Below are 26,177 nucleotides of genomic sequence, written 5' to 3'. Positions count from 1 at the left end.
TATTTATTGATTCCGACAGATTCTGATCTGTTTCCCAACAGATAGCGTCTGTGAGAGATGCTTGCAATAGCACTTGCTTGCACTGCAACCACCAACGTATCGCGCGTGTAGGGACCAAGAAGAAAAGATTAAACTCTTTATAGTGCACACATAGGCATTTAAACTGTTGTGGTTACCGTGCACCTTGTACAAATGGAACTGAAAGAAAACACATTATCGTAAAAAGACGTATCATCTGCCATGCACTCACAGTGGTTAATAGACGTGTGGATGTAGATGGAGACGTAATATAAAATCGCATAACAGAATATTTAAGGCTAAGTTTCGCCATTGTAATCGGGAAATGGAAGAACTAATATTCTGTAGAAACCGATGAAACTATTTCCTACAATAATAGGAGAAATTTAGTTCGCTCGGAGATATATATTTTTTATGTTGGCAATATAGTGTGCCTGAGCACTTGTGAAATGCGCATGGTATGTTCAATGTTGTGAGTGTGAGTCTATGAGAATTCGGTGTTTGTTCCTTGGATGTGAGAGTGGGGATGAGATGGTGTGTGTGTTTTGTTGTTATTGAAGATGTAAGTCGTACGGATAAACTACAGCGATGTGCGTAATCAAATATCACAGAAACGATGTATTTCATCGGTAAAGATTTTACTGCACTGAGAATATATAATATTGGTGTCGACAGACCGGGAATAAGTGTTGTAGTAATCCCAAGTGGGCTGCGGCACTTTTGAGAACGCTCAAATTGGTTGCGGCCTTTTCAAATGTGAGTAATAGCGTGAAGTTTCTCGTGACTTGTTCTCTGATATTTATAAAATATTGATTAAGTAGGTGTGTATAACCTGACAGTTCTCATATTGTTAATTAGATCTGTACTTCGTAACGGACTGGTTCCGTTTTTTGTTCGTTATGTAAAAATTAATAGATCTACTTTCATGTGTAGGAAGTTTTGTAGCCTACGGAGTTCAAAGATGTCAGTCGTTTAGTGTTTTGAAATGATTTCTGATATGAGTCTCACTCCAGCTCGTGTATGTTCACATGCAGACGCGCTCGCACATTTCAGAAATAAATTTTACAGTAAAAAAAGACCTCGATGGGTTTTCAGAATGATGTCTCATTAGAATTTTGCTTTGCCTTTAAACTGCCATGACATACTATCACTTTAACGTTCAGTGCCATTTAGTTACACATTTTATCCGCAATTTAAGAGTTGTCTGTCCAAATAAAGTAGGCTTTCATTCCTAGAAAGTTGGTAGATCGTTACTATTGCCATGCACTGCGAAACCTGCTTTGTTTTGAGTTGGAGAACGTGGTGATAACCATTTTAGAAATAAGGCATATGACTGTCTTGATATTCTCCACAGTCTACAGTGTTGTTAGTACTTCTGTTAGTAGCTATTCTAAAAATACATGCTATAGAGTAAGTATGAGGAGACAATATGGTAATGTATTTAGATCACAATAAATGAGAAGCACCAGTTTGTTTTTGTTCTACAATATTACTCTTATTGTTAACCGGTTTTCGGCTTACATGACCATCTGCAGAGCTCATGCTAATGCCACTCTTTAACTCTGACATGTGAGTGGGTTTGTATTGACAGATAAGGAAAGACAGAAACTAATATATTAATGTTCTGTTGTCCAGTTTAAACTACTTAACAATCATCTTGTTAAGCAATTAAAATTTGTTGTCAAAATTGAATCTTGCAGTCAAGTCAGATAAAACTGACATTAAATGTTCAGACTGTGTTCTTCGTAAGTTAGTCCCTGTCAACCATTAGGAAACAAGTATGCATAAGTACCTATTCTTCTCCCACCTCAGCACATTATTACAGTTGTAAGATACAACAGCATAATCCAAAATATCCAGCAGTCTCATTGTAACATCTGTTATGAAAAAACAAGTATGACATCAATATTTTGTATTTCCAGACAGATGAGACAGTTAGAAGTGTAATTTTTGACTCGTGTTTCTCATCTTCCAGTGGAAGTGATTTATTGAAACATTTGCTTTTTCCACAAACCCCTGGGTCATTCCATGTTAAAGAGACTTTGTGACAAAAAAATTAAAATGACAATATTTCAAATATAATCTTAAAAATGCCAAGTGAAAAGTACATTTGTTCATTGCAAAATAATCATGACTATGAAAAAATTAAATTTCTACCTTCACTAAGTGTTTAAAGTGCACTGCTCTATGGCACCACAGGGAGGTATGATTTATGTATTTTCCAGATGAGTATTAGTTGTGTTATCTATGGCTGATTGTTCTATTGTTGCAAAGAATATTGAAGTCAACATTGCTATAGCTCACAATAATTCATTTTGTTGAGCTAAGCTAATTGCATTTCTTTATTTTGTTAGTTTTATAATATATGTGCAGCTTGTAACACCTGTAACAAAAAAGGTACAAAAGTTTAATTTGTAATCTAGTAAATTTGTTCTGTAAAAGTGAGGTTATGCACATGTTTCACAATATCATACCATTACATGGCATTTTGAAGTCTTATTTAACACTCTTAGAACTGTTACGGGTGTTACTAATTTTTGTTTCGGGTGTTACTTAACACATGCGTAACACCCATAACTTTAATTGGAAGGTTTAATGCCACCTTCATCTTTAGTAGGCCTAGGCCCTGCATTTAAATTATAACCAAAGGGTATTATTATGAATGAAAAAAGTTTTTTAACTATGTTTATTACATATGAAAACAGTTTTAAGCTTGAAAACAAAAATTTTTATTCCTCTGCATACACTTGTTTAAGCACTGTAAAAGTTAATTGGGGCATTAACCTGACTCAACTGACGTTCTCCTAAAAAGTTAATTAAGCCCAAAATTCTTTAGATTACATATAGTTTGTTTTCCATTCTAACTTTCCCAAGGACAACAATATTGCTAACCTCAGTTTTAAATTTTATATAGGCCCAGTAAACTGCTTATTGAGGCAAATTCTAGTCATTCATAAGAGCCTACAATTTCATAAGCATACTTGAGTCTTTGAGCAAAGCTGTTCCAAGCAATCACAAGGAATTATTGAATGAATTAAGTTGTAATTCACAGAACGAAGACACTGTTTTTGGGTCATGCCAGGAATGTCAAATTAAATTGAGCAAATTTATCCCAGAAGGCTTTGACGTAACTAAAAAGATGTCTGGCAGCAATGGGAAAATGATGCGAAACATCGTCCTTGTCTTGGTGAACATTCAGGGAGCTGCGATGATGCCTGGTTGAGAAATTGTCGCAGTTTAAAAAACATTGCTACCTGAAGATAAAGCAGAGTGATTTCATCAAAGGAAAGAAAAACAGCCTTGACGCTGAAGAATATGTTCTTCAAATGGACTTTGCAGAGAATTATGCTCTAATTTCACAAGATGAGGTACAGAGTGCACACTGGGCACATTCACAAGTAACTATTTGCACTTTCTGCATTTAGTTTGCAAACCATGAAGTCAGGTCCAATGCAGTCATCAGTAATGACCTTTTACACACAAAATATTTTGTGTGGACTTTTCTTAAAACTGTTATAATGGATATTAAAAAAGCGTTTCCTAAAGTTAAGAGTTTTTATATTTTCTGACAACTGTGCTGGGCAGTTCAAAAATTAATATACTTTGTCCAATCTATGTTATTTTGAGAGAGACTTCGGATTGACAGTTGAGTGGAATTTTTTTGCGAGTTCACATGGTAAAGGAGCCATGGATGGCATTGGAGGTGCACTGAAGAGGAGCGTGTGGACAGCTGTTAGATCTAGGAAAGTTATTATTAACAACGCAATCGACTTTTATGACTACACTCTGATGAGCTTTTCTAAAATTAAGGTACTATGGGTTGATAAGATAACAGTGGAGCATAACATTCCTGTTGTTGTTGTGGTCTTCAGTCCTGAGACTGGTTTGATGCAGCTCTCCATCCTACCCTATCCTGTGCAAGCTTCTTCATCTCCCAGTACTTACTGCAACCCACATCCTTCTGAATCTGCTTAGTGTATTCATCTCTTTGTCTCCCTCTAAGATTTTTACCCTCCACGCTGCCCTCCAAACATTCCTATTTTGGATGAAAGATGGAAAAATTTACAAGCAATTCCTCAAATCCAGGGCTGCCATCACTTTCAGCCTTGTAACACAACTGATTTGCTGGTTTCAAAAACAGCAGAGTCATTAATGACAAGGGTGTCACTATTTAGCACTGAAGAGGCCAAAGTTAAAACATTACATGTAAAAGATGCATAATCTTCTATGAAGTGTGCAGTTCTGATGATTCTGACCAGGAGACTGTTTCACTATCTGAATCACAAGACAATATTGGAAGAGCTTGTGAGTTAAACCTAACTAATAAAATTGAAAAGTCTGATTTAAAATTTGGGTTATTTGTCTTGGTTGACATTCGAAGTGACAAAAAGAAGCCAACCCTATCCAAAACTCAATACCGTTACTTGGGAACCTGCCAGAGTGAGGTTGAAGAAGAGGAGGATGTGAAAATAATGTTTCTGAAGTCAGTAGGAAAAGGTAAAACACTTTTTAAACTAGATGAAACTGATGTTTGTTTTTTGAAATTCAGTCAAGTACTATCTAAGGTAACAACACCAGAAATCAAACAACAAGGTAACGGTTTGTACTAAGAGTTCAATTTTGAGTTGGATGTTGCGGAAAAAGATTATTAAATGAAGTTTTTAAACCAATCAATAATAAGAAAACATTTTTGTCATAAATTTATTAGGCCTACAAAATGAGGTAAATGTTAAGTAACGATATCTTGGCCTAGTTGTACTATAAAATTGTAACAAAATTTGTTGTGTAATAAATAGCTTTATCCTTCAAATATATTTCCTTAAGCACATACTTTTATTCCAAATAAACTACAATACGTCTTTTCTTTTTATGCAATTTTAAGAGGTAAATTTATTCCTTCGAGAATCAAATCTGATGCATCTATGTAACACCCGTAACAGCAAAAAAATATATATATACTAAGTTATGATGTCCAAAAAAATGAAAATTTATATTTCAAACTAAAATTTGGGGCAATACCTGGTCTACTTTTGGTAACACCCGTAACACTACTTTTTTGATTAATAACCAGGAGAACAATAAAACAATTCCAGTATCAACATTTCTAAGATGAAATATAATGTAAGCCTTAGAAGTTTTCAATATTAAATTCAATAAATATTTTTCCTTACATTATTTTTCCTGATTTTAAGGTGTGTACATGTAACACCCGTAACTGTGGAATTGCCCCCCTTACTTTAAGACTCATTTCTTTGTGAATCAGTAAAATTCCATATTACCTCATTTTTGCTTCAACCCAAAGTTTCTTCAGAGTTTCCAAGATTTTTACGGTTTCCCCATCACTAAAATTCCTGTCTCCTCTGCTGCTGGTGATTGTGCATATTATGGCCATAAGACTAATTGCAGTTGACATACTTTAGGTTGTATCTTCCTTACTGCCAGTGTGTGCATAATTCCTGTCATCTCCAGGTATTTATAGTCTTGCACATGTGAAAGGAGAGACTAGCTGATAGTCAGTAGTTCTCCTAATGATATTGGTATTGATAGCTGCCGAAATTAGAAACGGAACAGTCTAATTGATCCAATTTGAGAAATAAGATGATTTTCTCTACTCATAATTAGTATCCACTGTTCATTTTGAACAAGGCTATGTCACAAGTTTGGTATATATTTTATTTGACTGGTAATATCCTGTTTTAATGTATTACTGCTCCATTTGTTAACATTGGGTACCACTGTTATTGGCTTCTTTGTAGTAGTACTCAGTAATCCCTCTTGCCTACTATAGCCATCCTATGTCAAGTATGCTGTCAGAGGGGCAAAGGGCATGGTAGAAGGAAACCAAACAGCACTCTGACAGGCATTTTCTAAATACCAACATCTCATTGTCTTTTTTTGACCTACACAAGGGATACACTAACACTTGACACCATCACATTTTACTTACCTTCCATAACTGGGGTTTTCAAGGCACTGTTCTAATTTTTATTCATTATTTTTTATCCCACTAATCAATTTGAGTTAGAATTGGCACATTGCTCAGTTCACCAGGAGTCCAATAGAACAGCATTTCTCAGGGCTCCATGCTGAGTGTTACAACCGTCCTTGTCACCATGAGTAGGATTCTGATATCCATCAGAACACTGGTTGAGCCTGTGCTGTATGTCGACGACTTTTGCATTTGGTACAGCTCTCGGTATGTAGCCTTCACTTACCACCTCAAAGATGCCACCTGAAGAGCCTCTGTTTGGTTTCCTACCCCATGACTTCCAGTTTTCTCACACGAAAATGTAAGTCATGCATTTCCGTCTATCACAGTTCAACCTAAATCAGAATATTACTTGGGTACTCATCATTTGGACAGAGTTATGCACTCTCGATTATTGGGACTCCTCTTTAATAAACCACTGACATTGTCATATTTTTGTACTAAAGATTGGCCGAATGTGACAGCAGTTTTTTTTAAACATACTTTTAAAAAATGTATGAGAAGCACCTTCAGCTTTGAAACTGTTGGACTTAGTACATCATCATGGAGTAAGACTGGCCATTGCTATTTGCTAGATAGTCTGCATGCTGGAGCCGGGATCTTTTGGGTACACTTGGAGGTGCCTTGGTAGCAGAACCTGTGGGAAAAACAAGCAATTCCTGAGGTATCCCTAGATCCTTCGAACAAAATACTGCTTACCGTAGCTGGAGGAAAAAAAAACACATATCATACCCATTTACATGAAGGGTAGTAAAAGTGATCCACAAACTAATCGTCCAATATCCTTGATGACAGTTTGTTGTAGAATCTTGGAATATATCCTGAGCTCAAACTTAATGAGGTATTTCAAATGGAACAACCTCCTTCATGCCAATCAGAATGATTTCTGAAAACGTCGATTATGTGAAACTTGCACTTTCCTCACATGACATAGTGGAAGCTTCAGATCGAGGCAGTCAGGTATATACAGTATATCTTAATTTCCCTCAGGTGTGATTACGCCTTGAGACCCTCTACTGGGACCTCCGCCTAACACTCTTAGAATGTGCTACCCATGCGTTCGCATACACTCCTCCTTGGTTTGTATCTAGCCTGTGAATTAGAATTGATCTGTTTCAAGAACCTGAAGTTTGTTGCATCCATGATCTCTGGCCTCTGTTTATCATGAGTGTCAGGATGCTACCTTCACTTACACTGATGGCTCTAAATTCACAGATAGACCTAATATAGGATATGCTTTAACATCTCCCGCCAATCAGAGGCAACATTCATTGCTGGCAACATGTAGTCCTTTTACAGCAGAATTGATAGTCTTTAACAGAGCCCAAAGTTTTATTACGCAGACCTCTTTCAAAGACATTTTAATTTGTAATGACACAATTAATAGTCTCCAGGCTGTTATTAATCAGTTTCTCTCGTAGTCAACCTGGAATATCTGCTACTCATAATAATAAGACTGACTGTTTAGCTACAGAACAGATTATTTACCTAATGTTCACATTGATGATTCCAGGTGTAGGTTTATGAGTACATAAGACCTGTACTCACTTGGAGATGGAACAACATCTGTTGGACTTCAAGCCCCTATAATAAACTCCGCACTATCAATAAGACTACAATTGCATGGTACTCCTCCTGTTCCTTCTGGAAGGGATCCACCATCCTATATCACCTCTGCATCAGTCGTACCAGATTAACCCATAGTTTTATTAGTGATCGGAAAACTGTATGAAAATAATAACCTTAATTGGCTATATTCTTAAATATGGGGATTGTTATTCTTTCTTTCATCCATCCATCCATCCATCCATTCATTCATTTCTTTTGAGTGAAACCAGTTTGTGGGAGCAACCAAATGAAAACAATCAACACATGCTGTTGTAGTTTTACATATTGACTGAACTATTCATTCTTTCTGTTAAAGTTGAATCAGTCTGTAGATTTTTCAGTCAGCTTTACCATGTATTCGCTCTTTCAACTTCAATCACTCTTTAATGTGGTTGGATGGATAAAATATCTACTCACGATACATCGGCTACCTTGTGACCTAGTCCAAAATACCATATTTGTCCCTCCTGGAGGCCCACAGCTCTTGTATGGGTATGTGTGTGGCATGCATGGAGCTCTGAGCTATTTCTACCTTTATTCTCTTCAGGGCTGCAGTCCCTTCCCTGTATCTGCTCCAATCTGCTCCACCCTATCCTAGCCCCTGCTCTCCCCCCCCCCCCCCTTTTCTACCACGGTGTTTCCCTTGGCGACAGTCTGGCTGTTCCCTTGGTTCAGCTGTTCTCTTTCCCTCTTCTGTCTCATGTTTGCATTCTCCCTTTTTTCAGCATTTCTGATCCATCTGGTTTGACCTCCCTTTCTAAATTGTTTCCAAAGTGTGAGCCATTTGGGGAAGAACTCCCTCCCTAGCATTTGGCAAAGAACTCCCTCCCTAGCATCTCCAGCGTGGGTTCCTCCCCCCCCCCCCCTCCTTCCCCTCTTCCTTCCCCACTGTAAGCCCCCCTGTCCCCCCCGTCCCTCACAGTAGCCAATCAGTGTGGTGTGGCTGTTATCTACCCATCTGATTGAGCCCCTGACAACACAGGCATCACACTTCTGGCACCTGAGCTGTCGCCGCCTCATGTAAACCTGGGAGTGGAAGGGTCTCCTTCAATCTGATGAGGAGCTAAGGACTAATCTGGCATGGTGTGACATTTATTTCATCTGGTGAGTCCAGAGAAGTCCTAAGGACAATTGTGTTGATACCAGTGCTTTCATTCTGACTTTTGAGGGGGTGCTGTTCCAGAAAAAGTCAAGGTTATTGTTTACTGTAGCAGCATGAAGCCCTATATCCCACCTCCCCTGTGCTGTTTCTAGTGTCTCCATTTTGGTCACATCTCTTCACAATCCCCCCTGCGGGTCCGGGGATTAGAATAGGCCCGAGGTATTCCTGCCTGTCGTAAGAGGCGACTAAAAGGAGTCCCTCCCCCTCAAGGGGGTAGTTAGCACCTGCGTCTGGAGAAGGACGGTTCCACGACCTCTATTTGCGGCCATTTTGCTTTTTCACTTCTCGTTTCTTCCTTCCTTTGGTTGGTTCCTTTCTTTGCTCTTCTCCATCTCACTGTCTTCCTTACCCTTTTCCTTGTCTTCTTCTCCTTGCCTTCTTCTCCTTGCCTTCTCTGGTCTCCGCCTCGGCGTTTGAGACAGTCTGTCCTCTCTCTCTTCTTTTTCCTCTTCTTCCTTCCTCCCTGTGCGCGCCTGAAGGCCGACCCACGCGTTCGCCCGCGTAGCCGGTGACGGGGTAACGCGTAATTCCCCGCCCTGGGTAGACAAGTAAGGCACGCACGTACCCCCTGGTAAAGGCCAGGCCCAGGGAGGGGTGATTGCCTGAGCTGATACCTTCTGACCATGCCGATTGGTCCCTCCGTCTGTTTCTCAGGAGCTGTGACCTGAGGTGTAAACATTCACCTAAGGCAGAAGTGCCCTCTGCGAGGGTCCCCACAAGGAAGGAGCGCGCCATCGGAGATGCTGGCAATCATGGGGGATTCCTCCGCAATGGATTTCTCTCCATCTCTCTCGACTTCTGCCCAAAAACGGAAACTTGACCAGCCACCAGTGACAAAAGTACTACCGCCTGCCCCACAGTTCCTCGTCGTTTCTCGATCTGAGGACGGAAAGAATTTTTCCTCTGTCAACCCTTTCGTTATCCAGAAGGGCGTAGATCCCATAGCTGGATCTGTCAAGTCGTGTACCAGGTTGCGTAACAATACCTTATTACTAGAAACTGAGAGCGCCTTTCAGGCACAAAAACTGCTTCGAGCCACACTCCTGTACACTTTCCCTGTCCGGGTGGAGGCTCACCGCACTTTGAATTCGTCTCGTGGTGTGGTCTATACTCGATCACTTGACGGATTGACTGACGAGGAGATTCAGTCTTTCTTCGCTGAGCAGGGCGTGACGGCTGTCCATAGGGTCATGAAAAAGGTCAACAATGACCTTGTACCGACCCGGACACTTTTCTTGACCTTTGACAGTGTTCAGCTGCCGTCGCGTATCAAAGCGGGCTACGAGGTTATTTCTGTTCGCCCCTATGTCCCGACACCTACGCACTGCTACCAGTGTCAGTGTTTTAATCACACTCGCCAGTCTTCTTCCAATGCAGCTAAATGTGTCACTTGTGGCAGGGATGCCCATGAGGGTGACTGTCCACCTCCGTCTCCTCGTTGTGTGAACTGTCGGGGTGACCATGCAGCGTCCTCCCGCGACTGTCCCATCTACAAGGAAGAACGCTGTATCCAAGAAATTCGGGTCAAAGAGAAAGTGTCCACCTCGGCTGCTCGCAAGCTATTTGCTAGTAGGAAGCCCGCGCTGCTCCCAGCGGGAAAGTACAGTACTGTCCTCGCCTCTCCTCGGACTACCAGGGAGGCGGTGATGCAGACATGCGATCTGACCTTCGGCACCATGGTCATCCGTTCGGCCAGTGCTAAGATTGCGCGGTCGACGTCTCCTCTTCCTCCCGTCACCCCTCCAACACAAGCACCTTCATCAGCTTCTGCCAAGACAAAGACCCAGAAATCAGATGCACGGGCATTCAAGAAGGAACCGTCCCGTGCAGACTTCCTATGTACCTCGCACTCCCAGCCGTCGACCAGTACTTCCACTAAAAAACCTTCCAAGAAGGCTCATAGGAAGCACAGTTCTCCTTCTCCTCCACGGCGCATTTCTTCTGCCGTCATCCATTTCGCCTGGCCGCATCGCTGGTAGCCGAACATCTGGCCGTCCACCGGCGGAGGAAGCTCCTCCTCCCGGCGATCTTAACGAGATGGCCGATGAACCTATAGAACCAATGGACGATGACTGTCCGCCTACTGATAGCGGCGGCAGTACTCGCTCGAAGCCAGGCCCTCAGCAGCCTTCGAGGTGACCCCTTCTTTCGTCTTCCTTTTCTTCTCACGATGGCACTTATTCAATGGAATATTCGCAGCATTCGCTCCAAGCGAGAGGACTTGAAGTTGCTGCTCCGCTTGCACCGTCCGTTCATCGTAGCCCTCCAGGAAACGAAGCTCCGCTCATGCGATCACATTGCCTTGGCACACTACACCTCTGTGCGTTTTGACCTACCCCCTGTGGTAGGTATTCCGGCTCATGGAGGGGTTATGTTGCTGGTTCGGGATGATATTTACTACGATCCCATCACATTGCACACCAGCCTGCAGGCAGTTGCCGTCAGAATTACTCTCCCCACTTTTACATTTGCTATTTGTACCGTTTACACTCCATCGTCGTCTGCCGTTACCAGGGCAGACATGATTCAACTTATTGCTCGGCTACCTGCACCAATTTTGTTAACTGGAGACTTCAATGCCCACCATCCCCTTTGGGGCTCTCCAGCATCCTGCCCGAGGGACTCCCTGTTAGCAGACCTTTTCAACCAGCTCAATCTTGTCTGCCTCAATACTGGCGCCCCTACTTTTCTTTCAGACACATCTCACACCTATTCCCATTTCGACTTCTCTATATGTACTACCCAACTTGCATGCCGGTTTGAGTGGTATGCCCTTTCTGATACATATTCGAGCGACCACTTCCCATGTGTCATCCATCTCCTGCATCATACCCCCTCTCCGTGCTCAGCTAGTTGGAACATCTCCAAAGCCGACTGGGGGCTCTTCTCTTCCGGGGCGACCTTTCAGGATCAAACCTTCACAAGCTGCGATAGTCAGGTCGCACACCTCACGGAAGTCATTCTCACTGCTGCTGAATATTCCATCCCTCACACCACTTCTTCTCCAAGTCGCGTACCGGTCCCCTGGTGGACCGCAGCGTGTAGAGACGCTTTACGTGCTCGTCGACGTGCTTTACGCACCTTTAAATGCCACACTACAGTGGCGAATTGTATCACTTATAAACGATTACGTGTGCAGTGCCGTCGTATTATTAAAGAAAGCAAGAAAGCCAGCTGGGCTGCTTTCACAAGCACCTTCAACAGTTTTACTCCTTCTTCTGTTATCTGGGGTAGCCTGCGCAGTCTATCTGGCACTAAGGTCCACTCACCAGTTTCTGGCTTGACGGTCGCGACTGGCGTCCTTGTGGCAACTGGCATCCTTGTGGCCCCTGAGGATATCTCCTATGCTGTTTTTTTTTTAATCCTATGCCTGTCGATCTTTTATCATGTTTTCCCTTTTAGTTGCTGTTTTAAACTTGGGCCTCGCGGTGCATTCCTAACGTAGTCTGGGCGCTAATGACCGTTGAAGTTGTGCGCCCCAAAAAAAAAAAAAAGTCTCTTCGCAATGTGATGCATATCCTACTTGCAGCGACTGTGGCCACCTTCTCCATGGTGCAATCCTTGCACCTTGCTGACGAAGTGCGTGGACTATTCCAGCTCTCTCTCTCCTTACTCACCAGATTTCCCCAGTCTGTAAAAAGGAAAGAAAGATTCAGGAATTCGAAAATCTTGACCCTCCATCCTACTTTGAGGCATGACAGAATTAGGCCATCTCCACCCAGTACCTCTATTGTCAACATTTGCTTATATTGCGCCCTTTCCTGCTCCTCTTCCCCCTCCTGCTCCTCTTTCTTACTCCTCCTTACCTACATCCAGCCCCCCTTTCCGTCTCATGGGCGGTTCCCATTTCCTCCCTCATGGAACTGCTCCTTCTCCTTGACAAGAGAAGACACCCTCTTCTCTGGCACCCACTGAGGATGAGGCTCACCCAAGAAGCCTCTCTCCGCAGTGTCTCCAGGACAAGAAGCCTGTTATTTCAAGTTGGACACGGGACCTACACTCTGTGGGTCTCAAGGCTGCTTGTTCTTTCCTGGATCGGGATATTCCTGTGATGTACCCCCTTCCTGACCACACCTCCTCTCATCCACCGAAGGAGGCTTAAGTGACAGGACAAGGTGTCCCCCCCCCCCCCCTTCCCAACATTCAGGGGGTATTGCCCCCTCCCTCTCAGTCAGGGTCTGATATTACATTCATGGCTGTCACTCTGTCCTCACTGGTGACGGACACTGACTTGGCACAATGATCGATTCTGGCTGCTTTGACATCCATCCTGGCTCTTGTACTACCCTCCACCAATGAAACTGCAGTGGTTGCTATTGTCACCTTCTAGAATTGCAGTCTCTTCTTTCTCTCTACTCTGTAGACTCTCATTTCATGGATACTCATTCACCAACTCTTCTGCCGGAACCAGGTTGGCTCTTTGCAAGCCTCCTGTGGTGTCTGTATGCTAGTCCACACAGACATCACAATATGCGATATTTATTCCCCTCTCCCCCTCCCACTCCCCAGACTGGGCAGCCTCCTACACTTCCTGCTCTTCTTGCCCTGCTTCAACAACTCCCTCCATTCTTCCTTCTCCTTGGGCATTTTAATGCCCGCTGCCTCCTCAACATAGGAGCTCCCACACACTTTTATTGCAGCACACATCACTTCCTCAGCCATTGATCTCTCCATTTGTGGCCCTGGATTCCTCTCTTCTGTTCAGTGGGAAGTTCATAACAATTTGTGCGACAGCGATCAAATCAGATTTTCTTAATTTTTATTCAGCATCACACATCTGGACACCTTTCCAGGTAGGTCTTTACCAAGGTGGATTTTCCTTGGCTGCCATCCCAAGCACTCCACCACACAATGGTACTGATGAGTCCGTACAAAGTTTGATAGATGCTGCCATCAATTTGGCAGCTGCTACAGTGATTCCCTCTTCCAAGGGATCTCCCCCACAGAAGACTGTTTCTTGGAGGAACCCCGAAATTGCTGCAGCTGTCGTGTCCTCCAGCGCTTTAAGTGGCATTCATGTCTTGACCACCTCCTGGCCTTCAAAAGGCTTCATCCCTAGGTGTGTTATCTAATTAAATGCCAGGAACAGATTTCTTGGGAACCATATGTCACTGCCGTAGGACCGCATACTCCCTTCTCGAAGATGTGGGCAAAGATGGAGCACATTTTTGGCCACCGTACTCCTACAGGTGTCCCATTAATTTCTCTGAATGATGTCATCCCTACCAGCCCGGACTTAAATGAGTGTTTTGCTCAGCATTTTGCCCGGGCGTTGCTGTCTGTCTACTATCTACCCGTGTTCTGTCTTCTTAGAGATTCTGGAATGACCCTTTTATCTTTCCCTGCCGCCTGGAGTCTTATAACAGCCCACTTAGCAAGTGGGAATTCACCAGTGCCCTTACCCTTGGCCCTGACGTGGCTCCTGGGCCAGACTAGGTGCATATCCAAATGCTTTAATACTTATTGGTGTGGCTAGCCAAAGACATAGACTTGTCCTTTCCAACTGTCTCTGCAGTGAAAGGGAATTACTTTCCCATTGGTGAGAAAGTGTTATTCCAGTTTTAAAATTGGATGAACCACCTCTTCAGGTGGACAGTTATCACCTGATCTTTTTAGCCAATGCCCTCTGTAAGTTACTTGAACGTATGGTGCATCGGAGGCTGTATTGGTCCCTTGAATTCTGGGACCTTTTGGCTTCAATGCAAGGTTCTTTTCGGTGAGGGCACTATACTGCAAATAATTTAATCCACTGGAGTCTGCTACTAGAACGGCTTTTGCCCGTTGCTAACACGTTGTTGCAGTCTTCTTTGATTTGCATAAACCTTATGATACTACGTGGTGCCACCACATCCTGCCACATCACATGAGTGGGGGCAGTTTGGCCCACTCCTAATTTTTATTAAGAACTTTCTTTCATGTCACACTATCCAGGTATAGGTTGGTGTCTCTCGTGTAGCACCTCCCATATGTAGGAGGACGGAGTACTGCAGGGCTCTCTTTTGAATGTCCCTCTCTTGTTAGTGCCTATTAGTGGTCTGGTAGTGGCTGTGAGACCTACAGCGTACCCTTTTGTATGCTGATGAAGTCTGCATTTATTTCTGTTTATCTGCAATGGGCATTGCTGAATGCAGGCTGCAGGGAGCACTACAGAGTGCAGTCTGCGCTCTCACTCTTGGCTTCCAATTTTCAGATACCAAGACCTGCATTATGCATTTATGTTGTTGCTGTACTGTATATCCCCATCTGAATCTGTACCTTGATGGCCAGCTCCTCAATGTGGTGGACTCTCATCAATTTTTGCAACTGGTCTTTGATGCTCAGCTGATGTGGCTCCCCCATCTTCATCAACTAAAGCAGGCATGTTGGTAGCATGTCAATGATCGCTGATACCTCAGCAGTACCAACTGGGTCACAGACCACTCCACTCTCCAATGGCTCTACAAAGCATTGGTCTAATCCTGTCTAAATTATGAGAGTCTTGCGTATGGCTCAGTGGCACCTTCGACATTACAGATGCTGGACCCTATATACGTCACTGTGGGGTATGGCTGGCAACAGGCACATTTCGGACTAGCCCTGTAATCAGCTTCCCAGTGGAGGCAGGGGTCCAACCGTTGCACATTCTGTGCCAACAACAGTTGATTGCTTATGCATTAATCATCTGCTGCTCCCAATGGCACCCAAAATACTGTCTCGTCTTTCCAGCTACGGAGATCCACCTCTCACAATGGTGACCCAGGTGTGGTGTTATGATCGCTATCTGCAACTGGTCCTTTTCTTCAGAACTTCAGCTTCCCTCTCTACCACCTCTTCTTTGGGCCTACTTACATACACCTCCATGGTCCATCCCTCGTCCACAGCACTGTCTAGAGTCTAGGCCAATATTCAAGAAAGGTAGTAGAAGTAATCCACTAATTTACAGGCCCAAATCGTTAATGTCGATATGCAGCAGGATGTTAGAACATATATTGTGTTCGAACATTATGAATTACCTCAAAGAAAACAGTCTATTGACACACATTCAACATGGGTTTAAAAAACATGGTTCCTGTGAAACACAACTACCTCTTTATTCACATGAAGTGTTGAGTGCTATTGACAAGGGATTTCAGATCAATTCCATATTTCTGGATCTCCAGAAGGCTTTTGACACTGTACCACAGAAGCAGCTCGTAGTGAAATTGCGTGATTATGGAATATTGTCTCAGTTATGTGACTGGATTTGTGATTTCCTGCCAGAGAGGGCACAATTCATAGTAATTGACAGAAAGACATAGAGTAAAACAGATGTGATTTCTGGCATTCCCCAAGGTAGTGTTGTAGGCCCTTTGCTGTTCCTTGTCTATAGAAACAATTTGGGAGACAATCTGAGCAGCCATCTTCAGTTGTTTGCAGATGATGCTGTCGTTTATCGACTAATAAAGTCATCAGAAGATCAAAACAAACTGCAAAACAATTTAGAAGAAATATCGGAATGGTACGAAAAGTGGCAGTTGACCCTAAATAACGAAAAGTGTAAGGTCATCCACATGAGTGCTAAAAGGAACTCTTTAAACTTTGGTTACACGATAAATCAGTCTAATCTAAAAGCCGTAAATTCAACTAAATACCTAGGTATTACAATTACGAATAACTTAAATTGGAAGGAACACATAGAAAATGTTGTGGGGAAGGCTAGCTAAAGACTGCGTTTTATTGGCAGACACTTAGAAAATGTAACAGACCTACTAGGGAGACTGCCTACACTATACTTGTCTGTCCTCTTTTGGAATACTGCTGCGTGGTGTGGGATCGTTACCAGATAGAGCTGATGGATTTCATTGTAAAAGTTCAAAGAAAGGCAGCATGTTTTGTATCGCGAAATGTAGGAGAGAGTGTTACAGAAGTGATACAGGATTTGGGCTGGAAATCATTAAAGGAAAGGCATTTTTCGTTGCGACAGAATCTTGTCACGAAATTCCAATCACCAACTTTCTCCTCCGAATGCGAAAATATTTTGGTGACACCGACCTACATAGGGAGGAACGATCACCACGATAAAATAAGGGAAATCAGAGCTCATACGGAAAGATGTAGGTGTTCATTCTTTCCACGCGCTGTAAGAGATTGGAATAATAGAGAATTATGAAGGTGGTTTGATGAACCCTCTGCCAGGCACTTGAATGTGATTTGCAGAGTATCGATGTAGATGTAGACCTATTACAAGATCCAAAAGACTTGGCTCTGCCTGTGGCCCTCCGCTGTCATTTCTCCATTCTTGGTGTGTTTCGGCATTGGGAAGTAGTCTGTAATGATATGTTGATGATTGTCTGTCACATTGGCTTTGCTTGCGTCCATGTTGGATGTAATGAAATCCATTCCATGCTGGATGGCTGCAGTGTTTTCACTGCTGACTTGATACCTAGCTTTCATGCTCTTGAACATATCCGTACATACAGTGGTGAGTCCTTCCTTATCTGTAGCGCCTCCTTGAGCAGTTTACAAGCTCTTGACTAGTGTTACTTGTGCAGTCCCTTGGTCCTGACTGTCCAAGATTCGCATTTTGCTCTTGAACAGTTTAGATGCTCAGTGGTCTTTGCCTGGACCTCGGGTCACATTGAGATCCTGGGAAATGGATTCTCTGAGAGATTGACCAAAATTACTGCCAGTAATCCGCCTCTTGAGATAGATATTCTGGCACTAGACACAGTTGGTATTGTGTATCAGCTTCAAAGGATTTGTAATACAGAATGGCGTAGTCTGACTTTGTCAAACAAACTAAGGATGATAAAGGAGATAAAAAGTTTGTGGAGGCCCACCATGCAGGCCTCTTGCAAGGACTGCATCATCCTTTTCCAGCTCTGCATCGGCCTTACTTGGCTGACTCGTAATCATCTCCTACATCGTGACGATCCACCCCATTGTTATTGTGCGCCCATTTGATGGTGGACTCTTAATCTCCCTGGCTTGCTACTGATGTTAGCATACGATGCCTCATAGGCTGTCCTGGTTTTAAGGTTTATTTGTAAAGGTGGTTTTTATCACTCTCTCCAAAGGAGGGCAACTTAGCCTTTTTGATCCATTTAGGGGTTGGCGGGACACCCTGTTGCTTCCTCTGCCGTGATTGGGCAGTGGCCAGCTGGGCTTGGAGATCTGCTCCAACCCTCATTGTACCCATTCTCTTGCTCTTCTTCACCCTTCTTGTCTGTTTGATCCTATTTGGTGTTCTACCTGTATTTTCTTGTGCTTCTCTCAACCTGCTCATGTTGCTAGTCATTTCTGTGTATTGTTGGGCGAGGAGCCTCTGATAAGTGGTTGGGGGCAGGAGGAGCATGTCCCTCATTGCAGTGTATGCCTTCAAGGACCTCCACCAGCTACTGCTCCTTGCATAGTGCACCCCATCTGCCTTTCTTCCTCGCCCCTCTTTTCTCCTTCCTTGTTCCTTTATCTAGGCATTACTGACCTTTGATAGACTTTGAGGTTTTCTTTCCTTGGGTTTCACACACTATTCTCTTCTTTGGTGCACATTTTTGTTGCCTTGCCTGTTACAGGTAGGAGGGATTGATGACCTCATAGTTTGGTCCCTTTGATACTTAAACCAATGAACAAACCATTATATTTATGTTCTCCTGCCACCCCTTGGTGAGTAATGCTTTATCTATCCATTTTCCAATTAAATTATATTTCAAAAAATTGATCGTTTTCTTTGATATAAACAACTTTTTGGTGTTTTAGTTGGCTGAGCTATACATTCATTCTTCTGAGTGAAACCAGTCTGTAATATTTTGCTTAGTTGAACTGAGGCATTGGTATACAACTGGAGCACCCATATCTCCAGAGGGTTAATTTAATTATGTACTGAACCTAGACTAAATTTTCTTTTCATCATTTGAAACTTACTCATATATTGCTGTGGATTAAGATTTTTCAGATGCAATTAACATGTAACTAATTAAGCTGGTGTATTGTTGGGGATAGAAAGTTGAGCATAAAGGTGATGGAGAAAGGAACATTGCAAAATTTTAAGCACTGTTTGAATTCTGTTTTACTGAGAAGGTCTGATGATGTCCATCAATTAAAAATCATTTTAATCTAGCCCCTAAACACTAATTGAGACATTTATTTGTACAGAAAATAATTGAGGAGAAATTATGTTACTTGCTATTTGCATAAACCATAAACATAATAAAGAGATAAATCGTGTGCGCTATTTGCATAAACAATAAACATAATAAAGAGATAAATCGTGTGCACACAAATCTGGTTACATTTTACAGCCTTTAAAAAGTAGCAGATATAAAATTGCATGGGCATGAAGAAATAGTATTCACATTCCTATATAGATACTTCAGTTTCACAGTTAAGCCTGTCTCTGGCCATCACTGTAAACTGTTTGATACAATGGTTGCAGCCTTCAGGACTGATTGGCGCCACATGCTACATCACCTGTGCTGCCATCCAGGGCAGCAGGAGGAGCGGGTGCTTCCTACCTCTTGTGTTTGCTTGCTTCCTGGTTGACAAAAAGGCAGCAAAGCTGTCTCGCAAAGTCATTTGAAGCAAATCAGCAAATTTATTTGCTAATCAAAATTGTCGTGTTCTGCATTTATATCTGTCATTCAGTAGACAAGTTTTCCAGACAGCTGGAAATAGGGAAGTTAGCTAGGGTATTGGCAAGCCAGGGCCCCATTCATGTCGGATCAGCCCGTGTTTGCAGAGGCCAAAGCGCAGAACAGGGCAAAGAATAATCCGTGAGTAGAACCAAACGGACATAGCACTTTAGCTCATGCTAGTATGACAAAGAAAACAGACACACAAAAATCAAAACGCAAACACAAGTTAGTTGAAAATGAGACAACTAATGAAAAAACACCAACACAACAGCCAACTGGAAAGATACAGAAATATCTAACAGTTATAGATACTGACCAAAATGGAGATCAACACCCATATGTTACAGACACCATTCAAGAGGACAATCAACACATATTTAACATAGTTATTCAAGGTAATGAAGAACAGGGCTACACTATCCAAATGAAACTGAAGGAAAAAAGCCATTTAACAGACATAGAGTCTGACAATGAAGAGACAATTACAAAATATTATACTGATCGTGAGCATGTAGTTTGCGTTTCAAATCTAGAAAAAGGCGAAACAACAAAGACATTGTACACTAAATTAAAACAAGTAAATCTGGCACAAAAAATGGAGGACATAAAATTCAGTCGAAATGGTAGCGTAATTCTCATCAGTAAAAACCCAAATATTGAGGAACTAATTGTCAAAAAACTAAATGCAAATTGCTGACCAGAAATGAAAGTTGAAGCAATGAGACCTTATTACAATCCTAGACAACAGCAGCAAAGAAATTTCAGGAATTTTGTTCAAAGTTTGAGTGTAGTCATAACAAACGTTGATTTTGATGTTGCAATTAATGACGTTGAAGTAGTTCTCAAGAAACTAGACTTCAATTTTGTCAGGGTAGTTAGAATAAAATCCAAAGAAACAGGAAAGGAAATTCAAAAATGTGTGTGATTATGCGTGATCAACATACAGTGGATTATCTTCTAAAAAATCATTAGAAGATTTTTTGCAAGGCACATACACTAGAAACTTCAAAGCTTGCTCCTCCACAACCAATACAATGCCCCCCCCCCCCCTGCGGGTCCGGGGTAAGAATAGGCCCGAGGTATTCCTGCCTGTCGTAAGAGGCGACTAAAAGGAGTTTCAACCGTTTCGGCCTTCCATGTGATGGTCCCCCTTGGGGTTTGACCTCCATTTTTCAAAATTCTACAGAAGTACGAGCCTTTTGGGGAAGGACGCCTTACGTGGTGTACCACTGGTCCTCAGTGAACTAAAACCTTGGCACTCAGCATTGTAACGGCGTTGTAACCATACCCACTATTCCTCCAATTGGGCCTAAACGCCTGATGGGTTGTACAAGTTACGCCCATAGTGCGTCCCAATCTGCACCTACGATCATGATGGACTTTCCATGGCACCAGAAATCCAGCACGGTAGCCAGCCCGTTGTGGTGGGGTCGTCATGTACCCTCTAGGTTGTAGCCCCCTGACAACACAGGGATCGTACTGCCGATACCTGAGCTGCACCCTCCCCACGTCGGCCAAGGAGTAGATGCCCGTCTCCTTGGGGCATCAGGACTCCCGGCAACGGTCATCCTGCCAGATGGCCCTTGCTGAGGCTGGGTGGCGCCCGTGGGGAGAGCCCCTGGTCGGAGTGGGTGGTATCGGGGCAGACGTTTCGCAGATGAAACGTCAACACGTATCAGGTCGCTCTGCGGCCGAGTCTTTCAAAAGGAAAGGTACTGTTTCTAGTTCTGGTTCTCCTGCCCTTTCCCCCTTGGCCACTCCCTGGGAGGAGGGACAGGCCCGCCGGATTGGGGAGAAGTACTTCCCCTGCTATTTGGTCTGTTCTCGAACCGATGGGGGGACGTTCGCCACCTCCAAGCCCATGTTCTTTGTTCAGCACATTGAGGACATCTTCGGGGAAATCGAGGCTCTCAGTAAGATGCGTTCGGGGTCCGTTCTAATAAAGACCACCTCCGCCACACAGTCGGCGGCGCTCCAGGCATGCGACCGCCTAGGGGACATCCCAGTGTCCATTGTCCCGCATCTGGCACTAAATAGGACGCAGGGGGTTATTTTTCATCGTGACCTCCTGCTACAATCTGATGAGGAGCTCAGGGACAACCTGGAGTGCCGAGGCGTGCATTTCGTCCGGCGAGTCCAGCCCGGCCCCAAAGACCGTCGCATCGACACCGGGGCCTTTATCCTCGCCTTCGAGGGGGACGTTCTCCCGGAGAAGGTAAAGGTGATGTGCTACCGGTGCGACGTGCGACCTTACGTCCCACCTCCTATGCGCTGTTTTCGGTGTTTGCGTTTTGGGCACATGTCGTCACGGTGTGAGGCTGAGCCCCTTTGTGGCGATTGTCGACGTCCTCTTCGTGAGGAACATACATGCACCCCAACACCTCGGTGCATTAATTGTCCTGGCATCCACTCGCCTAGATCCTCAGACTGCCCCGCATATCAGAAGGAGAAGAAGATACAAGAACTCAAAACTTTGGATCGGCTCTCTTATTCTGAGGCCAGGAAGAAGTATGACCACCTCCATCCCATGCCGTTGACCACTTCGTTTGCCTCAGATGTGTCCACTCCTTCCGTGGTATCCTCACCCCTATCCTGTCCCCCCTCCGCCTCCTCCACCCATCCGGGGTCTCTGCCTCCGCCTCCCAAATCCCTCCCTTCCAAATCCTCCTCCCCCGTGGCCCCCGCCCCCTCTGCCCCAGGGGTCACCCTCCCCCCCCCCCCCCCCCCCCCCCGCCTGAGAAGCGATCCTCTTCTCAGGCATCCATCGGGGAAACGTTCATGGACCCCGCGCGTGAGGACCTTCTTCGGGTCCAGCCCACCATCCCTGTGCCTCCTCGGACTTCCAAGAAGGCCTCCAAGAAGCAGTCTATCCCCCTCTCCACCTCGGCGCGTTTCGTCTGACACTCCATCCGTGAGTCGCTGCTCTCGACCGTCCTCAGTTTCGCTGGGACGCTCTGCTGCCAGGTGCTCAGCTGGCCTCTCGTCGGCAAATGATGCTGCCCCTCCTACACAACCAGGGACAGCGGCCGCAGCTGGCGACGACTCGATGGAACAGGATCCGCCTTCCGCCGGTTGTAGCGTTGTTCCCTCGAAACCTGGCCCTCCGCGGCCGTCGAGGTGACCAGCTCTTCCCCCGTCTCGTTCCCCCTCTTTTTTGACTAGCGATGGCCTTGTTACATTGGAACATAAGAGGTATTCAATCTAATCGGGAGGAATTACAACTGCTCCTCCGCCCGCACTGTCCGCTCGTCCTTGGTCTCCAGGAAACCAAGTTGCGCCCGACTGACCTTATTGCCTTTACCCACTATACCTCGGAGCGGTATGACCTCACCCCTGTGGACGGTATCCCAGCTCATGGTGGGGTCATGTTGCTCGTTCGGGACGATGTCTATTACCATCCCATCCCATTGACCACCCCACTCCAAGCAATAGCTGTCCGTATTACTCTTTCTGCTTTTACTTTTTCAGTTTGTACCATCTACTCTCCATCGTCATCTGCTGTTAGTCGGGCTGACATGATGCGCCTGATCGTTCAGCTTCCCCCCGCCGTTTTTATTGTTTGGCGACTTCAATGCCCATCATCCCCTCTGGGGCTCTCCTGCATCCTGTCAAAGAGGCTCACTCTTGGCGGATGTCTTCAACCATCTTCATCTTGTCTGCCTCAATACTGGCGCCCCGACTTTCCTCTCGGACTCTACTCATACCTACTCCCACTTGGACCTCTCGATCTGTTCTACCACTCTTGCCCGTCGGTTCGAGTGGTATGTCCTTCCTGACACCTATTCGAGCGACCACTTCCCCTGTGTCGTTCGTCTCCTGCACCACACCCCATCCCCACGTCCTTCGAGCTGGAACATACCGAAAGCTGACTGGGGACTTTACTCCTCCCTGGTGACCTTTCCGGACCACGATTTTCTCAGTTGTGACAGTCAGGTCGAATACCTCACAGCTGTTATCAATGCTGCCGAACGTTCCATTCCTCGTACTACCTCTTCTTCACGTCGCGTTTCCATCCCCTGGTGGAACGAGGCTTGTAGAGACGCTATCCGTGCTCGACGACGTGCTTTACGCACCTTTCGCCGCCATCCTACGTTGGCGAATTGTATTGGATACAAACGACTCCGAGCGCAATGCCGTAGAGTCATCAAAGACAGCAAAAAAGCTTATTGGGCCTCTTTCACAGTTTAACAGTTTTACTCCCTCTTCTGTCGTTTGGGGTGGCCTGCGCCGGCTGTCGGGCATTAAGGCCCACTCCTCGGTACCTGGCATGACCTCAGGTAATGAGGTCCTCGTTGATCCTGTGGCTGTTTCCAACGCCTTCAGCCGGTTTTTCACGGAGGTTTCAAGCTCCGCCCATTACCACCCTGCCTTCCTTCCCAGGAAAGAGGCAGAAGAGGCTCGGCGACCTTCCTTCCACTCACTGAATCTGGAAACTTATAATGCCCCCTTTACTATGCGGGAACTCGAACGTGCGCTTGCACTGTCCCGGTCCTCTGCTCCGGGGCCAGATGCCATTCACGCTCAGATGCTGGCACACCTTTCTCCGGCAGGCAAAAGCTTCCTTCTTCATACCTACAATCGCGTCTGGACCGAAGGTCAGGTCCCCATGTGTTGGCGTGACGCCGTCGTTGTTCATATACCCAAACCCGGGAAGGATAGACACCTTCCTTCTAGTTACCGCCCCATTTCTCTTACAAGCTGTGTCTGTAAGGTGATGGAGCGCATGGTTCATGCTAGGTTAGTTTGGATTCTTGAATCTCGACGGCTGCTTACCAATGTCCAATGCGGCTTTCGTCGCCGCCGCTCCACTGTTGACCACCTTGTGACCTTGTCGACATTCATCATGAACAACTTTTTGCGAAGGCGCCAAACGGTAGCCGTGTTCTTCGATTTGGAGAAGGCTTATGATAAACCTGTTGGAGAGGAGGTATCCTCCGCATTATGCACAGGTGGGGCCTACGCGGTCGCCTGCCCCTTTTTATTGATTCCTTTTTAACGGATCGAAAGTTTAGGGTACGTGTGGGTTCCGTATTGTCCGACGTCTTCCTCCAGGAGAACGGAGTGCCTCAGGGCTCCGTCTTGAGCGTAGCCCTTTTTGCCATCGCGATCAATCCAATTATGGATTGCATTCCACCTAATGTCTCAGGCTCTCTCTTTGTCGATGACTTCGCGATCTACTGCAGTGCCCAGAGAACATGCCTCCTGGAGCGCTGCCTTCAGCGTTGTCTAGACAGCCTATACTCATGGAGCGTGGCAAATGGCTTCCGGTTCTCTGAAGAGAAGACGGTTTGTATCAACTTTTGGCGATATAAAGCGTTCCTTCCGCCATCCTTACATCTCGGTCCCGTTGTTCTCCCATTTGTGGAAACAACAAAGTTTCTAGGGCTCACGTTGGACAGGAAACTGTGTTGGTCTCCGCACGTCTCTTATTTGGCGGCCTGTTGTACACATTCCCTTAATGTCCTCAGAGTTCTTAGTGGTTCATGTTGGGGATCGGATCGCACTGTCCTGCTTCGCTTGTATCGGTCCATAGTCCGATCGAAGCTGGATTATGGGAGCTTCGTCTGCTCGGCCATCCATCTTACGCCGTCTCAACTCCATCCACCATCGGGGGTTACGTCTTGCGACCGGAGCCTTCTACACTAGTCCTGTTGAGAGTCTTTATGCTGAAGCTGCTGAATTACCATTGACCTATCGGCGCGACATACTGCTGTGTCGGTATGCCTGCCGGCTGTTGTCTATGCCCGACCACCCCTCTTACCAGTCCTTCTTCGCCGATTCTCTCGACCGTCAGTACGGGTTGTATGTGCCTGCCCTGCTGCCCCCCGGAGTCTGCTTCCGTTGCCTGCTTCGACAATTGGATTTTGCCCTCCCTACCACCTTCAGAGAGGGTGAGAGCCCGACACCACCTTGGCTCCAGGCTCCGGTTCATATTTATCTCGACCTCAGCTCACTCCCGAAGGAGGGTACTCCGGCTGCAGTGTATTGTTCACGGTTTGTCGAACTTCGTGCTCGACTTGCCGGTCACACCTTTATTTACACCGATGGCTCCAAAACTGACGATGGTGTCGGCTGTGCCTTTGTCGTCGGGGCCGCCACCTTTAAATACCGGCTCCTCGACCAATGTTTGAGCTTTACGGCCGAGCTTTTTGCTCTCCATCAGGCCGTTCAGTATGCCCGCTGCCACCGCCATTCATCGTATGTACTCTGCTCTGATTCACTCAGTGCTCTTCAGAGCCTTGGAGCTCCCTATCCGGTCCATCCCTTGATTCAACGGATACAGCAGTCCCTCCATTCTTTCGCTGATAATGGTTCTCCTGTCAGCTTTCTGTGGGTTCCCGGACATGTAGGAGTGCCTGGGAATGAGGCTGCGGATGCTGCAGCCAAGGCTGCAGTCCTCCTGCCTCGGCCAGCCTCCCATTGTGTCCCGTCATCTGACGTTCGTGGGGATGTTTGTAAGAGGCTTGTGTCGTTGTGGTGGGATGCTTGGTCATCCCTCCAAGGAAACAAGCTCCGGGCAGTAAAACTGCTCCCAACTGCTTGGACAACCTCCTCCCGATCATCTCGGCGAGAGGAGGTCCTTCTGACCAGGTTGCGGATTGGGCATTGCCGGTTTAGCCACCGCTACCTGCTCTCCGGTGACCCAGCCCCGCACTGCCCTTGTGGTCAGGCATTAACAGTGCGCCATGTTTTATTGTCATGGCCCCGCTTTAGTCAATCTCGTGTTGTCCTGTCCCTGCCATCTACTTTACCGGATACTTTAGCTGATGACGCTTGAGCAGCTGCTCGTGTTCTGCGTTTTATAACTTTA

At 45.3% G+C, this 26,177-nt stretch overlaps 1 protein-coding gene across 1 annotated transcript in view; it reads left to right on the top strand.

Moving 5' to 3' along the window:
- Positions 1-486: 486 nt before the first annotated feature.
- Positions 487-26,177, top strand: part of LOC124797861 — a 39,049-nt gene continuing 13,358 nt past the window's right edge. The window contains exon 1 of the mRNA XM_047260932.1: positions 487-774. The gene's annotated coding sequence lies outside the window, so the exon portion shown is untranslated. The remainder of the gene's footprint in view (positions 775-26,177) is intronic.

This window comes from Schistocerca piceifrons, chromosome 5, assembly GCF_021461385.2.
Source record: "Schistocerca piceifrons isolate TAMUIC-IGC-003096 chromosome 5, iqSchPice1.1, whole genome shotgun sequence".
NCBI lineage: Eukaryota > Metazoa > Arthropoda > Insecta > Orthoptera > Acrididae > Schistocerca > Schistocerca piceifrons.
The sequence above is the reverse complement of the archived record's forward strand: the minus strand, read 5'-3'. Positions and strand labels throughout refer to the sequence as shown.